The sequence below is a fragment of the Amphibalanus amphitrite genome, unplaced genomic scaffold (assembly GCF_019059575.1).
Source record: "Amphibalanus amphitrite isolate SeventyFive unplaced genomic scaffold, NRLGWU_Aamphi_draft 000404F_arrow, whole genome shotgun sequence".
NCBI lineage: Eukaryota > Metazoa > Arthropoda > Thecostraca > Balanomorpha > Balanidae > Amphibalanus > Amphibalanus amphitrite.
This window is the reverse complement of record NW_024881898.1, coordinates 497,931-516,648: the sequence shown is the minus strand read 5'-3', so window position 1 is coordinate 516,648 and position 18,718 is coordinate 497,931. Positions and strand designations below refer to the sequence as shown.

Here is an 18,718-nt window from a genome sequence, read left to right as displayed (position 1 = left end):
ATACCCGTTTTGTGCGGCGAACACAACACAAGCCGTGACATTCTCCGACCGGCAGTGGGCGGTTCCTCGCCCACAGTTCTCCCAAATGTCACCCAGTTAGCTCCCTTCGGTCTCCGGCCGTCCGCAGAGCTCGTCCTACACCATAGTTGTCCGGTCAGCCGGCGTTAGCAACAGACCCCCACACCAGGTCGGGCCGCGGCAGCGACCGGCCCCAGCGGACCGGCCGAGCCGCCGCCGACGCCCACGCTATGAAAACAAATGTCCCGCGCGCTGCCGGTCAGCCGGACGGAGAGGTGGACGGACACGGTCCACCCCCGCCCCGCCGGCGACTCCTGAGCGCGCTGACGGGGATATCCGTCACGGGAGTCGCACAAACATCGCGCCCAGGCGGCGGCGAAATCGGCGCACGGCGCCGGCCAACGACGACATTACTTGTCCGAGTGGCCGTCAGGGATAACCGGATTGGGAGGCGGAGACTCACGGCCGTGGTCGAAAGGAGGGCACGAAGACGGAATATACAGAAAGCCAGGCTGAGAGTGGTGCGATTCCACTGGTCATTTCGTAAAAATACGTGGGTGTATTGAAGGCACAAAAGAAGAACTGCGAAGACCATTCCGAAAATGTCCTATGTATAGAAAACCTTCCGAAAATACCACAGGTATGATTTATTATTAAAACTATTCCACTAGTAGATTGGTATAACAACAAGTAAAGCATAGCGACTTGAACTGTCAGCCACGACTGAAGGCAGAAAGACAGCAGACCGCAGGACCAGCAACAGCACCTCCCTGGAGAATGCTACCTTCAGAGAGCGAACAGCACCAATACCGTCTACCAGCGCGGCGTATCAGACGCAAACGAGCCGACGTCGCGGCGATCACGACTCGCCGTCACCGCTACCGTCCTAGCGGCTCTCCGCAAAAAAAGGCGCGCACTACAATACCGACGCAAATTGAAAGCAATCACCCGAGTACGGTGGGGCGCGCCCATTGACCGCTCACTGGACGGCAGTGCGCCGCGTCTGCCGCAATAAGGCGCTACCTTTCATCACTGCCGGCGGCAAAACAGACCGGCTGCCGGGTCGGGCCGGAGGTGAAATCCCCTAATCCACCGCAGTACCGCGCCGCAATGGTGCTGTTTGCGCCGAGCGGTGGCAGTACCAGACCGCGGCTAAAACACAGTGGGGCCGGCGGGGCGGACTTGGGAGAGCAGTGAACTGGGAGCAGCTCCTGGAGGTCTGCTCCCAGTGCCTCCTACTGGGTTACAGCTAGGCTGGTACGACCCGAACGGCCGCCGACTGGAAAGTGGGAAGTATGACTCGCAAACAACAAGATGAACTAGGCCCATAGCCGTCAGATGAAAGCTCACTGATGCAGTATACATGTGCACATTGCACTATTCCTCCGGCCCATAAGCCCACCACCCTGACACCCAGGTAGGAGCGGCGAAAACGGATCACATCAGCAAAAAGGCCATCCACTGCGCGCCGGGCTCCGTGCCGATAATGGCGGCGGTCACGTATTGGGCGGGCCGGGCCGCCACGAGTGGCAGCGCTGACCGATGGTGCCCCACCGTGCCCGAGACAAGGTGCCCTCACTGCCAGCCGCGTCACCCAACACACGCCGAGCGGGCACTGCTGACGTCAGGGGTCGGACCCTGGGGGCGCACCGGGGGAAGGAGTGAAAGGCTGAGGGTGGCGGGGGTCGGTCAAGGGGCTCATTCCCTGGCAATAAGAAGGTGAGAATAATGTAAATATTCACGTCGGTAAGATAGGCAACATGTGCCTGTGATGGGCCATTCACTTGGCAGCCCTTCCAATATCGTGGGTCAATAAGGAATGCCCACAGTACAGGGCCACACTCTTACAAATGAAGCAATTTTACATAAAAAAAGATATTCACGATAAAACGTCCAGGAGCAATAATTGCCAGTGCCTAGCCTCTCACCATTCAGTGTGCAATAGGGGAGGAAACAGTCGATGTGATATGAAAAGCACTTGGCATGAATGCTTCTGAAGTAGCGCCCCATATACCCCGATAAATCCATACTTGCAGACACTCAGTCTGATTGGCACACATGGCCAATGACCGGCTCACAGTCACAACGATTCCATAGCTCCCGTATCGCAAAATGTAGCGAATATGGAGGAACGTCTAAGGAGCGTCTACCGTTGATTTACGATCATATCGTACATAACGTCCCGATGGACGACGTTCCCGATTTTGCAAACCATCCCAAGTGTGCTAAGATTAAAACCCTACTAAGCATATCAAACGTAAGGCGCATCGATGCATGCACTTCAGTGTTTCGAAAACACTAATCTGTCATCTGTGCTTCCACTGTGGGCCAAGTAGCCCTATCGTACCGATTTTCCCCGTACCTGCGAAATAATTCTCTGCATTGCACGATCTGCGGTATCCCTCCATCGAAGTGGTTCATTAGTGTCACTGGCGAATCCGACATCGGTCACATTAATCACGCTCAGTCAACTTACGGTGAATATTGTACACCGAGTCAATAGGATCACGTGCTAATGTGTGACTCAGAGGTATGTCTTGGGGCGGCGGCCAATCCGCAGTCACGTGGCCCGAGGTCCCAGGGGGCTTCATGTCGGCCACAGAAATAGGTGCTCACGATGGTCAATAGACCCACGCCGACGACCTGTAATCACAGCCACATAACCTAATAGAAGCACGATAGTCCGTATATGAATAGCACAACAGAAAAAAATACAGAGAAGTACAAAGGAATAACACTGGTCATGATAATCATATCTCAAGGCAGACCTTTGCTGGTGTAATTTAAGCATTGAAAAAATACTCCACATTATTCCAATGAATTTAAGGACCAATCCACGTTCGGAACGGGCTAGCGAGCAGTGTAGCCTCTGGTGACGGGCCGGTGCGGGCCAACTTGGCGCTCCATCCCCAACTCCGGTCAGGGATGGCTGCAATCAGTAACGGGAGCCGAACTCACACCAAAATGGCCATTGAGACGGGCCAAACGTGTTCAGTTGCGGGGACACGTCCTAGTTTTATCTCTTGGTTCGGTGCGAGAGCCGAATTCCACTATCGGATATTAACTACAATAGAATGTAAGCTGTAAATTTTATGGCACAATACAACTGAACCTCAAAGTTTGTCACATAAATGTGCGTTGTGCCATGAATGCCAATGTATTATAATAAGCTGGACAGAAACCGTTCATTTTCGCGAAATCAAAGCGAGCTGTGGTTCCAATCAGTGATATAGGTAAACAGGAGTCTATAGGTTCCATTCAGTTGATACTTGTTGAAGGTACGCTTCCTGCGTAGTGTAAGAGCCGGTTCCACACACCGCACCAAGGTGCAAGTCGTGCAACTCGTTACTCCAAGTCAGTGGAATATGATAACGAGCACGTTGATCGCGAGCCTTAGCGAAATTCTGGTTATCTCTCTTGAGCTAAGAGCACATCGCTCACGCGACTAATGAACCCGCCTCAGCAAATTGCTTCAGTTCGGGAGAGTTGTTATATTGGTGTTTAATTCCATAGCCTGAATACAGTGTATAAGCCAAGTGCAAACAATTGAGCATATAACGAACAGCCCTGCTCTGTACCCTCGCACTTCGCTCAGCAGGTAAATGTCAGCAGCTCGATCAGGTTATCAGAAAACAGCAATCGTTAAGTGAAAACATGTCAAAAATCAGCTTCCTGCCTCCCCATTTATCACGTATTGGGATATACATTATGCTCGTTCATATGTATATGCCTGCACAGCCATTCTTTCGCTTGCAAGCCAACGGCGTATATAGAGAGACTTGCCTGAACAGAAAACGGTTAGAATGGTGTCAAATTCGTCTGGCTAGTCCTGTTTCAGACGCCTGTACACGAACGGCACACACACACCATACCGACACACGGGTGAGCCGATTTCACCGGCGCCGTGCACACAGACGATTACACCAGCACCGTGCACATAAACACCCGCTCGGGCCGGGTCGGGGCTGGCCTCGGGCGTCGTACCAGGGCCGTCTCCCAATCAGCTCGATCGGTGTGTAGCCACGACAGGGCCTGCACGACACGACCCCCCCCCTCCCCCCACGCACACATATATATACACGGCGTCTAATAGTGAGAGAGAATGACGTCACAAAGGGCCGGCCCGCGGCACGTGCTGGTACGGCTGTCACTGCCGCGGGCAGTGTGGACCGTAGGTGACCCCGAGGAGGGGAGGGGAGGTAAGTGAGAAAGCGAGGAAGGGTGTCATTGCACTGCCACGGGCAGCACAGCGAGGGCCATGACTGAGCTGGGGACGGGGAAGGGAGAGTGAGAGTGGAGAGGGGATGCAGCGTGACCATACGGGCGCACAACTGAGTGACAGACGTCCAAATAAGACCACCTCATGACGTCCACTATGAAACGTCGCGGTAATTCAGATAGCTGTGAGATAAGCTGCGACGGAAAAATGAAGACGTCGGTACCGGACAGATAGCCAGGAGAAACTATATAGCAAAGAACAAGAGGATCGATCAAACTCCTCATGAACCATGGCTGATTGGAGCTTTTCAATACCGATACCGGCCACAAGCACTCCGCCCGGCCCGTGCGAAGTGTGGCATGTTGTGCGGCACAGCATCAGTTCAGGCGGCGTACAGCTACTGCCATCTAGCGGCGAATAGCCTAACCACCGGCGCCAGCCAGTCGGGTGAGACTAAATGCTTACTTCGAAATCTAAGTTGTGTTGCGGCTTTGGCGGTTATGTGCGGCGTGTATGCCGCATGATTAGTAAGCGGCGACCACTAAATTAAAGACTTAAACGCTCCAACCTGTTTTCAATGAATAACACTGCATACCTAAAATGCCAATCGCTCTCGTCATAAGATATTTAGATTTAAATAACTAAGTTATCTGCATCATCATTTTGAACCAAATTAATGCCTTTAACTTAGTACTCACTCATTCCTTCCTTCGTTGGCTCCAAACAGTCTTTCGATTGTCTGGAAATCGTATGCCAAATCCCGCACCTGTATACGACTGGTGCATATAAAGGCCGATGTAAGAATTTCAATAGGCTCTCGCATGCGATTTCCTGGCTACCCAAAAAGTCTGTTTCAGTCATGCTATCAAAACATGGTATGTCAGCCCTGTCACCAGCTTATGACTGCTCTGCTTGTAGTGCCCCTGACCGTCACCGACTCCCTTCCCTCCTTAAAAGCCTAGTTTCCCTCCATCATCTCTACTAGATTTAGGTGATGCTCCGACAAATTCTCAAACAAGACCGAACTTGTTCGAAGTTCGGACTGTGAGTTAACCCTCGTCCCTCGCCCTTTGGGGGGGGGGGGGGGGTCGAACGGACTCCCCTCGTTTTTTCGCGAATAACTCGCGTAAAAAGCGGCCGATCACGACGTAACCTTTAGTACCCTCGCGTTGATCAATTTTACACCTACCCTGAAAATTCCATGACCCTGACGCAAATAACCTTTGACCTGTGACCTACTTTTCGAGACCATGTTTGGCCGGAACCGCGATTCAGCGTATGTCGGCTCGCATTAGCAGCGCGTTTGCAGTCTTTTCGTGGTTTCAAGCGTTCAAACATGTGATATGATGTTGCCCCCATGCATTAGGGTGAGTGTCAAGGTCAACTGAAGGTCAGGTCAGGTCATTGACCTTTGGTGACCTCGGTTCACTTTTTCGAGTTTGACATGTTTCTAGGCCAGTTTTTCGAGCTGAATTCGAATTTAGCAACCACATGAACGTTTACAAAGTAGTTTTGGTGCCTTCGTAACATGTTACGAGGCTGTCAGAGGCGGTTGACACCTACTACAAATACCCGGCAGGACCTCTACTGGTTGACCTGACCTGACCTGACCCGACCTAAATGAATGAAGACATCATCTGTGATCAAAACTAGCATGATATTCGTGATCAGCACCCCGAAAAACCCCATAGCAGCCACACTACGACGTTCTAATCTAACAGGTCCCAATTTTCCCGCCTTTTGGGTCATTGACCTGACCTGGAAGGTCAACCGATGACCAAGGACCTTAAAATTGGGTATCATCGGCTTCCTCTCGTCACGGGCAACACGCTCGTTTTTTCTGCGAAGCTCTAGCTTGATCAGGAGCGAAACGGCAAGGGGTTATACCTTATACGTTCGCGGCTGGAAAAACACCAATACGGGCGAGGGTCAAGTTGAAAGTATTAGTTTGGTTCAAAACGATGATGTAGATAAGTTAGTTATTTAAATCTAAATATCCTATGACGAGAGCGATGGACATTTTTGGTATGCAGTGTTATCCATTGAAAACAGGTCAAAGCTATAGAGTTTTTAATTTAGTGGTCGCCGCTTACTAATCATGCGGCATACACGCCGCACATAACCGCCAATGCCGCAACGCAGCTTAGATTTCGAAGTAAGCATTTAGTCTCACCCCAGCCAGTCAGCCGGCCAGTAATGCGGCACAGCATGAAATCAGGGGCAATACTACTAGTGCCATCTAGAGAGGAATTAAATCAACGAGGCGGTCGCCGATGATTCCACGAGTATCATGGAACATTTGGTGGAGATTATAGAGAACTTGTATATAACCAGGTCTGCGGCAAAGACGAGAAATTGTGAGCTAGGAAACTTATATGAGAGATGGTCTTGGGCACGAATGAAAGGGCACGCACGCATGAAATTCGACCGCACCATTCACACGAAGATCGGCACCATCGGCGGTTTTACTCCGTCACTAGCGTCAGATAAGCGGGAAAGTTTCTCGGCATGTCAGCTGACAGTGCCCAACTTTGACAGTGCATGACGGGAAGGCTCGTAAACGACTGAAGGGCGGCTATGAACGGATGTGGGTCTCGTCTGACTGACGATCAGTGTTACGAGCCATGGTAGAACTTTTTAGGTAGACGTGACAAGGTGGAGTAACTTTATAGTAAACATGCACTCTTAACAGTACATTACATTCATAAGAGCACACAGGAGATGGAGACAAAATGAGAAACCACAGAAATGCAGAGGACATGAAAAGGGCATATGATAAATGAAGCTGTAAACTTGGGATGTGCAGTTGCGAGTCGGATGGTAAAAGGCAGAGAAAACTAGGTAACTCAACGCCTTGAATTCAACCCATAATAAATAACCAAATTTGTACACCACAACCGATCACACCGGAATAACACGGAGTCGGATGCTACAGCACATACATACAGCCGGGAGATGATCGGGCCGCCCGGTCAGACACAGGGCCGTATTCTGTCCGGGAACAGGCCAGTACCCAGATCCGTATCCGGGTCCGGGTAGAGGGAGGAGAGGGAGAGCCGGGAGGGGCGAGAGAGGAGCGCCGGGACTGGCGGTGACGGCCCAGACAGTAGCGCCCATCGTCCAGTGATTACCTATTGCCGGCGCACGGCGCTACTGTGTACCGGCCACAATAGCCAGCTACGACGAAACTCTACTGGCACATATGCCACTCGGCCGCGCATCCAAAGCGGCGGCCTTTGAGGATGCGTACCGTCCAGTCCACACCAAAGGCAGGGGCCTGTCCCTGTCGAATTAAGCCTGCAGAGGAGGCGTAGGCAATTACGAGGACGTCCTCAGCACGCTGGTTTTTTATCGCTTTGTTTTACAGAGCACGTATACCCCGAACGTATAGCCAATAGTACGCAATACCTCAGATACACGCTACGGTGAGTTCCTTGACGGTGACCGTCCCAGCTCACCGTGAAGGTCATCCCCTAAAGTTTGATAGCCATCAACCACCCGCCTCCTAAAACTCAAATATCACGGCAGTGGTATTACGAGCCGAGGCGTCGGCACGACACACCTCTATAAAACGGTGCTGTCGTCGTCGGCGGCTCGCCCAGCCCCGTCTACCATGTCGTGCGGGCCGAGAGTATCAGCCCCAGACTGGCCGACCACCCTCACACGACACTCGCTGTGCAAATCAGCCCCGATTGCGACAGTAAAGTGAGACATTTATCCTCAAATGCCGCGGGCACGTTTCGTGTGCGGATGTGCTAACCTCAATGTACAGGATTTGCAGCGCTTTAGTGATGCTTCGAGCCAAAAATCAACACTGTAGAGCTCCTTGACGAATGTTTCTGCCTGTCGGTCACTTTAGGTGCGGAATAGCATGACGAAAGTCATTAAGCTCACGACTTTCCAGGACATTTCATAGGTCAAGTGAAACAAGCCTTAGCTTTTATACCCTCGCCAGACGAAGTTACTCATTTCTTATTTGAGTAATGTCTCGCTTTCTACAGTAGACATAAGCTCTACAGTATGAAATAAATCAATAAAAATGAATAAAAAACATAAATTGTGCAGTAGATTTGTCCAACTCCAGGTACCACACCCTCCCTATTTGTCCAATTTAACCCTCTAATGCCCACACATAGTTCCACGGTTCCTAAAATTAGCACCTTGTGACCTATGATTCATTTTGGGTCCCTTGTTCGAAATCTGAAGTCAAAAAATTTTTCGCAGTTCAAATTTCGGAAATAATTTGTGTATCAAATATGATACATTGGGCATTCCACTTGGTTATTTTTAGTGGTATCAGACCACACAGAAGGAAGTGAAGACATAGATGAGAAGATATATGTTTTGAAAAATTTCAGAGATAAAATGTGTAAAATGCATACAAGAAATCCTTTACTGTGCGCCACTTATCAGAACATTTTCTTAATATTTCATTGGCATCCTACTTGTATCAAAATGCCCTTTCAGTCGGTACTAAGGGAACAACGCTAATCATAGGCATCTTTTTACGAGTGCCTTCTATTCCTTTAATTTCCACGATACAGCGCGTTGCACTTGTGCATTTTTTTCATAATTCAGACATGTGGGCCATGCTTCTCAAAGGTGCATTATACATACTTGATACAAAAATGAAGACATTACGGTTGGTCGAAGTGAAGCAGTTCTGATGCAAAATGCTGGACAGCCTGCCGACGGACCGGAATCAATGCCAAAGACGAATGTTGGTTTATCTTCACGATAGCCGGACAATCGCTGGTGACTGAAACTCTCAGCCTGTGAATCGTCAGTTAGCAGTTTGACTGGTCGTTCGGTCCTCATGTCATCGGCGTCAGTACAACAGCCGCGCACTGACCAGTGACCAGTGCAGTAACCGTTGTATAGTCTCTCTTGAAAGTATCGCGACTCTGAGGGAAGGCGCTGCCTGTCCCAGCCGCGGTTGAGCGGAAAGGTTTGAGAGCCGCTGGTAGCACTGACCGAAGCCTGACACGCGGAGGCAGCCGGCGCGGCGGGCCGAGGGGAGTGGTTACGGACTGCGGAGGGATAGGGGGAGGTGGGAGTCGCCGTCCTCTAACTGGTGATGGCAGTAAGCATGTAGTCAACGGAAGCCGACCTACTCGCAGAGGATTTGTTGAGCTTTGTTTCATTGCAAAGTTAATCATTTCAGCCGTCATCGGCACGACTGTCACATATTTTTGTTGTAAAATCCGGAAACCCGTGCCCGAATACGAAAAAAAAAACATCGGTTGCACTCACTTGCACCCGCTAACAGAATGCACCCGTGGTTGCAGACGCACCCGCGAGCGGGTTAAAAAAAGCAAAAGTTCTCTCTCTCTAGCCAATTCGGCAATTCGCTCTCTAGCCAATTAGTCCTATATTTGGAGTTCTCTCTTTTTAATGAGCTGGTTAGTGAGCGGCGACAAAAAAAATGTTTACTGTTCAGCCGTCTTCTTTTTAAAAGCCTTATTTGATGCCAGGCTGCCCTCCCCTCCCCCCCTCATGACCTGTTGACGTCGTTCAGCAGGCCTCTTTACAGAAGATTATGGCGGAACTTTGCTTTGATGTGATTTTCGCGTCACGCACACTGAGTGATTGGCGCCCACTAAGGCAGACCAACGAGCGCCCGGCTGGTGAGCCCAAGCGGCGCCGGTGTCCGCCTGGGGCGGTGGATGGGGTCAAGGAAGAGCGATACGAGCATGACCTCTGGCCGGCCTCTGCCTGTTTTGACCCAGTTGTCAGCCGCTGGTGCCTGCGTCATATAGCAGTTTTCCTCCTACCGCTGGCGTAGAATCGTGTTACAACGTACTTTTTATGATACAGGCCATGACCTCACTGCTGGGGTCCCCAAACTGAATGGAATAGTTCGCCGAGCCGCCGCAGCCCCTGACGCGATACTTTCAAGAGAGACTATACGTGTCAGACAACAAAGGTACAGGTAACTGTGTTCCGATCGGCAGGAACTTGCACAATGTTCATTGACCTCATATGGAGGTGAGCGTACGCAATGCCGCACTTTAACTTGTATTCTTATGGTCAGTGTCCATGTTTTAGTATAAATCCTATTTGTTCAGTGGCAATCAGCTACCATACTTGGCGGCATATGTCAATATATGACAACAAATGACATACCTGGCAGTAAAAATGTTTGCCAGGTGTCAGGCACCTGCTGGATCCTGGCAGTAGTGCATGGTTGCCTACTTCTTGGATACGTAAATCAAAGGAACCACGTCCTTCGGTCTTGACGTCTGTCTTCATGGCGAGTCCGTTTAGCTAGCTTCCTCTGACGATGACGGTGTAGTTTTCCACTCCACATTCAATCTCTTAATACTGGGATGAACGGAGGGGATTTGAATCCCAAACAAATTGTGAGTCGTTCTCCAGTATGAATGAAAAGAGCTGGCTGGCTGCTAATGCAAGTCTTCGGCCATGCCCAGCTAAGACATAGACCCACAAGACATAAGCCCGTCCACAAACCCTGTTGGAATATCGAAATTGTGCAAGAGACCGCTGAATCCTCCTTTCCCAAACATACATAGTCAAGTCTCAATTTTTGGTTTCACAAGCATAAATGCTTGCACGGATGATCGTCCCTTGAAATCAACAAGCTTGTCATCGATGGCATGTCATTCCTAACGTGGTTTTAGAAGATATGGTTTGCTAGTGTCCTGCAGATCAAAAAGTTCACTGTTATCATCGTCAAACAGTTGGAAAACCAGATTCCTATGAGCGTTAGAAAAGTCGAGATGTATGAGGCATGTAAGGCCACTCATGGGCAGCTAGATGTTAGGTGATTGACAAGGATGAGAGGCGGCATAAGCGTACGAATATCGTTATGAAATATCGAGTCTGGAGCGAAATAGAGTTATCTGACGCCAGAGGTGCGAACTTCACAAAGTTATGCATCTTGTACCATCGTCATTTTCAATGACTCACAGGCCATTGCAATGCTTATAACCTGAGAAAACTTATGGTATTGGCACACCGTATGTTGCAGCGGCGAAAATTTCATAGGAAATATTGGAGTGCTATGCCCACTGTATCATATCTAGTATCCCCCAAATTAGGGGTCCATATCTTTGACCCTGAAATAGCTGCGATGTATTGCAACATACTGTGATAAATGCTGGACATTTGTCTCACAGTATACCAAGTTTCTTTCCAAATAACTATTTTTTTGTTTTTCAAATGCTAAAATTTACACTTGCATCTCAAATAGCTTTTCAGCAAAGGACAAACTGACCCTCTTCAAAATCACCTGGTGGGAAACTAAGAAATCATTACTTAAAAATTTTGCCACCAGGTGGTTGCCAAGACGTACCACTTCTGATACAGCAGGGTTTTCAACAATTTTCGTCATCAGGATTAGCACGCGAATTTTCTGCAAATTGACTTACAGATATGATACCGGGGGCACTAGAGGGTTAAGGCACCACACCTTCCTCACTGTGGGACACAGGCCGCCGGAACCCCAAAGTGCCCAATAAATATCCCTCGCAGCGTCCCGGCAGCGCCGGCAAATCGAATCTCCGCCTCCCTCTGGCCACCTCCTCCGCTGCCGCCGCGCTCCTAGACAGTTCATGGCGCAGCTGAGACATTTTCGGCGCGGCGGAGACACGGCGCCGCCTCCGCGGCCGGCCCGGCGCGGGGTCCCAGAGGGACGGCACGGTCTGCCGCCCGTTATGAAGAGGCGGCCACCAAGTTGAGCGCGCCGCCCCGCCGCCGGCCGCTGAAGTTGGCTCGTAGCGGCGGCACGCGGCGGACACCCGCCCGCCTCTCGCTCACAGAGCGCCGTGACGGGCCTCTTTTAGCCACCATTCGGACCCGGGAGGCACGACGTGATCGTCCTCTCTCGGCCAGTCTGTCTCGTACGTCACACACACCGGGCAGCGGTCGGTGAAATCGGCCGACAGATAAGGCAAACCACGGGCGTCGTCCGCCCAACTGCCCAACTTGGGTCACATTTGTACAACTCGGCCGGCGCACTGGCGTCCGATTAGCCTGCACTGTCAGAGTCGCGACACTTCTAGCGCTGAGCGGATAATATACAGCGGGACTGCGGCCACCACCTGAAATCAGCGCTCGAGACCCACGCTCACACCGTGCACACTGTCCCAGATTAGAGCCTTTGATAAATTGCAGCACTCAAATACATCCAGAAAATAAGCAACCATGCTGAATGCTAAAACGGAGACAATGCTAATGTCTGTGTGATTTATGGCCAGTGGTTAATGACATTGTGATTGGTCATTTCGGTGGTAAATGGAACGACTGGATGGATGGCTGAGCAATTAATAACCACAAAAAGCGGCACCAGACAGCTGGTGACGATGACCAATCACCACCCAACAGAAACACGAGGGACATGTCAGAAACGAGCCGCATTACTTAGTGCGTGGGACGATCTGGACACATTGTCAAGCTTTGTCCGTAACAGATCTAACAATATCCTATATCTGGTGATTTCCCAGTCAGTGCAGGCGAGAGCATCGATAAGCGATAAAGAGCATTTCGGTGACCGAACTATGCAGCTGATGGGTCCTGGCCAATCATCAATGTCACATGCACCGACAAGCATATCACCGAATACCGTCATTGGCCATAGCCATTGTCTACCAACAAAGCGAGTCCGCATCAAGGCGTGTGTAGATTTTAGATAACCCGGATACTTCCGAAACATTTTTATTCACAAAACAACCATGTCGCCTGTAGGCACAGCAGCCCGGCGATGGAGTATCCAGAGCCGCCGCTAACCAATTCAACCTGTTTGCTGCAGGGCGACAACTCAGACAGTCTGTTCGGAAACCGATGGACGCGCCCAACTCGTCCTGCTTTCCGGTCCAATCCAATGTAGGGCGAGAAAGTGCCACAAATGCCACAACTGTTCGGGCCCAGCTGGCCAAATTGGGCCACAAAAGCCAGCAGCTTGTGCAGGCCGTTCGCTCCAGCCCAAGGGCACACGGAAAGGATAGATACATAGTGCTTCGTATCTCATTATACAAATCGACCTCGACCCCACTATAGGGCAAGTGGCATTTGGGGCTCTTCTCCAGCTTCAGCTCTATTTTCTTTTATCTCTTTTCTTCGCCCATTTCTTTTCCTTTTCTTCATCGCACCTCTTCAAAAATCCGATGCAGTGAGACAAAAAAGGATCAAAGTGCCATGTCTCACTTCAGCCGTGAACTGAAATTCTCAATCCACTTCATAAAACAGCTCCGCCAAAGATCGACGGCACCAGAGTCCAAACCATCCTCATAAAACGGACAGCTTTCGATGTCTTCAGTTTCTGTAGGGGCGCATATTATCAGGGGTAGTGGCCGGTGGCAGAGATTAAAGTGAACTGGAACGGAAAATGAACAAGGTCTAACCCGAGTGCTCGCTGTGTGTTTACGCCTAGTGGCCGCATATACTTCTGGTCCAATGCCGCAGGGTAAGGATGAAAAGTGCAACGATTCTCCAGCAATACAGGTATGCAAATGCAGCGCTCAATGCGAATACTACTTTAAAAAACCAAGGTATCTAAAACAGACATGTCATTTCTACACAGATAATCGTTCAGCAAATCACAGAAATTGCTTCGCCAAAAAGAAATTCAAATAATTTGCAACGAACAATATCAACTTAGCGACCGCAAACCAGGCTATTATCATATAGATACAACAGAGGGAAAGACGGCTTTATTTGTGCTGAAAGGTTGGCTCCTGGAGTAGTATGTGGACTATTTTCTTTCTGGGTCTTTTCATGACATCTTGCTAATGGAATGTAAATATCATCACCAACTTGCAATACGCTCTCTCACATCGATTTCACACATGCTGAGCAAATAAAATTTCAGAATTTCTCATAGGTCAACCGGAAATAACGCAGAAGAGATGGCATGTTCTGCTGCATTAGACCAGAAAAGGGTTGCGAAAAACGCTATCACCTTCAGCTAATGAAATGAAAATGCCTCAACAAAATTATCCAGAATATTGCTGAGTTAGAGGTCTCGATCAAGTCATTCTCGAGTGCAAGACGAGGGTGCACCATTCCGTCGCTTGACGTGGACTATATCGCACACCTTTCGCTGTTTCGCCTTTACATTTCCCGACACATGGTTAAGGCAACGACAGCAACTGTCAAGCTATCCCCGAAACAAATTGTACCAATCACCTAACACCATTCAAACACAATGCCGGGCGTGCAAAAACATCTATTTACATACAAATGTTTTTGCCCACACAATACACCATTGCCACATGTTCCCATTACATTTGGCTCAGTGCGGTATTCAAGTATGCATGGGCTTGTCCTGCGGCGAAAAACGCCAGAGCTGGCGACATTTCCCAGGGGGTCGGGTCGTCCCCGGGGAAATGCCCCGGGGGATGATGCCCGGCCCGGCCGGCCGCCGCCTCCTTACGCGCGCACAAAGGGTGACACTAGCCAGAAAATGGAATCGCTCGCACTTGGCTGGGTCGGCGGGCGCCCTAATGAAATGGCAGATTGGACCAATTCGCCGCTGACGGGCCGAGTTCTCCCGCTGACGACAGAACAAACTACCGGCGACGAGCCCGGTCACCGGCCGCCGAGCGCCGCCCCCCGGGAGGCGACACCGCGGCGACAAGGTCAGCGAGAGACGCCGTCCCTCTAATCCCCGACCTTGTGTTTCTGACATTCGACTTTAGACCTTGCGCCTTGCGAACGCACACCAGCGGGAGGTCCAATATTTCGCCTGTCCCGAGAGCCATGAGTGAGCTTGATAAGAGACTATGCCTGGGATTCCAATCCAATCATCGTCCACGGCGAAAATCTCGCAGGCGCGTCCTATAAACTTATAAAAGAGTTCTTCCAGGAAGCTCTCGACGCCTGATAATACGCGCTGTCCGTTTTCCGTAACGCACTATGCGTCGGTCAAACCGTGGTCCAGCGTAACACGTGTTACATAAAGCGTATCGACCAGTGGCTAACGAGAACCCCACCCAGAAGTATGCCAAATTACGCAAAAGCCCATGCCAAAGCACTGGAATAGTGCATAAGTCAAAATTTGTGTGCGATAAACCCATGAAACAAATGTGAAAATATAAAATATTTAGCTACTTGTAATGTACTTCAAGTAGACGCATTAACATTCATTTGGTGGTAATTTATCTTCAAAGAAGCAGCCGTTGCCGGCCCTTAATCACAAACTGACCTTTTCTAGACTGCCCGGAAATGAACTTTTTGATGAACACTGAGCGGTCTTCAGTCGGCAGCAGGCTCCCAAATCGTCCCACATTTCCGACTCGAGTACGTGGCTGACGGACATGACCCTCTTACCGCCGTCAGAGCGGTCAGTGGCCAGACTCGGACCCGGCTGCGGTCGAACGGTATAGAGAGATTCATGGCAGACTCATATATCGCGTTCTTCTTACTTCAGACCGGAAATAGAGGCCTGTGTGCACTGTCGCTTATCTTCCATATACGTCATAGCTTCCAATCACTGCCATTGGACGTGAAAGAGATGGAACACCAAACTCCCGACACACTGTCACCATTGCGAGCGGCAATCAGAGGTTGACAGACATTAGTCGCCACCTGCGACTCTAGCAAAGACTGTATAGCGGCAGAACGGCAGCGAGCAGACATGGCAGCGTTTGGCCGAAGCAGTCCCTCCATGCACTATTCACCCTGCAAGCAGCTCGTGCTGCTCTACGCTGACGCAGCTGGAGCCTCTACCTGCCCCAGTCGGCAGAGCCCATCTCTCCTTCTCAGCTCCATAGCTCCATCCCAGTCCGGCCCTGACCCGGCCAATACAATCCCTGGCGCTGACCTATCACCATCACCTGTCTCCATACTATCATCGCCGCTGACCTGTCGCCCCGTCAGCTCTCCTGCCTGACCGGGCGGGGCGCCGCGGCCGCTCGCCGTGCCGGGACCCACTCGGTCCTCCACGGCGCGCGCCCGGCACGACACGAGGGCCATCGAGACGCTCATATGTCGCCGGCGGCCGTCATCGGAGCGCCATTAGAGCTCGACTCGACAGCGGCCGGCCGGCGGCGCGCCAGCGTGAAGCGGCCCGCGGCCGAGCGGCGCCTTCATATGGCGCTGATTGCCACTGGATCTGCTCTCATCGGAACGGATCGCTGCGGCGAGGTGGTTGGGGAGAACCGAGCGCCGGCGACTGGGGCGCACTCACACGGAGAAGTCGAACGGCAATCGCAGTGAAGCACGTGGAGAGAGTGACACAATGCGTGGACACCTCGAATTTGGAAAAAAATCAGCTACTGTTGCCAAGCCATCCTTGCCCGTGACCCTGACCTTACCCGTGAGTTTTCCATGATATCACCCACGAGTTTCGCTCCTGACAACGATCCAAGAGGGCCTGTTCTGCATGTTGAGACCGTCAGCGTCGTTTGTCGTCATGTGCGCTGCATATTACCTCCGTGAATACGCCCAGCGGAATGTGAAATCGCTCCTTCCGCTCGATTCATGAACGTCATGCACGTGCCACCGTCCGAGCGAGCGGCACGGCGACAAAAAGACCCGCAATGTCGCCGGCGCCGGCACACAATTGTCTGCGAGGGAGAGAGCCGACATGCACCGGCATAAGGGTGGGGTGTGGAGGACATACTTCCCACCAGTCTTTGTTGGGAAAGAGCGGCGAGTTTCAGCGAGGAGACTCAAATCGACACCGGTGTCAGTAGAAGCGTTCATGTCAGTGACCGCGTCAAGGCCCTGGCTTTCCGTCACGATCAGCCCTACTGCACTCAGGGAGAGGTCAGAAGTGTCCGTCCACCGGCCGCTGGCGGCGGTATCTGTCCCTCTGCTCTCGGGGAGAGGTCAGGGGCTGGGGAGAGGTCAGGGTCCGTCCACCGGCCACTGACGGCGGCAGCAGGACGGTCTCCCCTGGCACGCGCCGGCCGCCGCTGGCACCGTCCATGGCTGGCACCGGCCGGCGCCCGCCCATCGCTGGTACGGCCGCCATCCATCTTAGCTGGCGGCCGTGTGTCGCCTGAGGAGCCCCTCCCCGGCCCGGGGCGGCGCGGCTGGGGGTGAGCAGGGTCGGCCGGCGACCCCGGCGACCCCGACCGGCTGGCTCAGGTCGCCGGGCGACAGACCCAGACCGCCCGCGGCAAAGGGCGAGAAAAAATGGAAGACAACTTCAGGCAAGTGTTATTCGATTTATCATTCTCAAACGTCCTTCATACCTTCCAACACTTTCCTACTTCTTGGTCACTGCAATATGGGCACCTATGATGTAGTAGACCTAAATTATTTCCTTATTCGTTGTTCCGACCTATAAACAGGCATCGGTAAAATCCTTTCGGAAAGGATTGCATTCCCAATCCACATTCCTAGTACTGAAGTGGATTGCAGTCCTACCCGCAATCCCCTTTTTTCACTTGGATTGTGATCAAATCCGCAATCCTTTTTGCAATCCTGTTGTATTATTATGTGCACTAGTGGATCTGGGGGAGGGAGGGGGCACAGGGCCGTGCCTCCATCCCCAAATCACCCATTTCTAGTACCTATCTAGTCTTGCGAGTAATTCCTATCTAAGGCACAGGTATTTTATGGGAAATATTTTTGCCTCAAACACCCCCACATTTAAACCTCTACCCAACCAGTGTTTTATATTTTTTAAGCGTAAACCTGAAAGCGCTCCGTGTACGTCATTAAATGGCGTTCTTGTTTTCTTAAACCAGGGGCTTACCTATTCTCACCTCGACATGTTCCATAGTGTATGGAAATATGGGCAAATAGGTACCCACCTTCTTCACTTTTCTCTATGTCCCCCCCCTCTGTCTCTCTCTCTGGATCCACCATTTAACGTGGCGTAGTTAGTTCTCGCCTCTCGCCCGGCCCCGTGTTGTCATGCAAGCAGCGCAGCGCCAACTTTGCCTTGAGACTGGGATAATTTGTGTCTATGGCAACCGACAGTATTCTACACCTTTTTACGCCCAATTTAGGCGGAAGTGCACACATTTCAGTAATAGTGCAGGTGATTTCGACGGTTCGGCATAGTGCCTTCATATATTGAATCGCGGCACGATATTCGTCATTGTGCACCCCACTCCGTCATAGTGCAGTTAAAAGTGGCTCAGGTTCAGACATATTGGACTTAGTGCAAATAATAATTCGTCAGGTTAATTCAATTTCGAAATACGGCATGTGCTTACGGCAACGTTCAAATAAATCCAGCACGGTATAAATAAGCGATTATGTAAACAAATCTCACCTTCCTACGCAACTTAAGCCCTCAGCAAAGCTCTGGAGCTAATGAAGAATGTGGGATGTCACGTGAACGTGAAATGCGCTACACCTTTTTACGGCCAAATATAGAAATAGTGCACACAGTTCAGTAATAGTGCAACCTATTTCGACAGTTCGGCATATAGTGCACCTCTAGTTCGGCCAAGTGCATGATATTCGATAATAGTGCACACGTTTCAAATGAAGAGCAATCAATTTAAAAGATGGTGCGTTCAAATTCAATGAGCCGTAGGTTCAATTTCGTCATAGTGCACG

General features: G+C 50.9%; 1 protein-coding gene across 5 annotated transcripts in view; it reads right to left on the bottom strand.

Moving 5' to 3' along the window:
• LOC122390657 (zinc finger protein ZPR1-like) overlaps positions 1 to 18,718 on the bottom strand; it is a 47,679-nt gene that overhangs the window by 802 nt on the left and 28,159 nt on the right. The gene's annotated exons all lie outside the window — the stretch shown is intronic.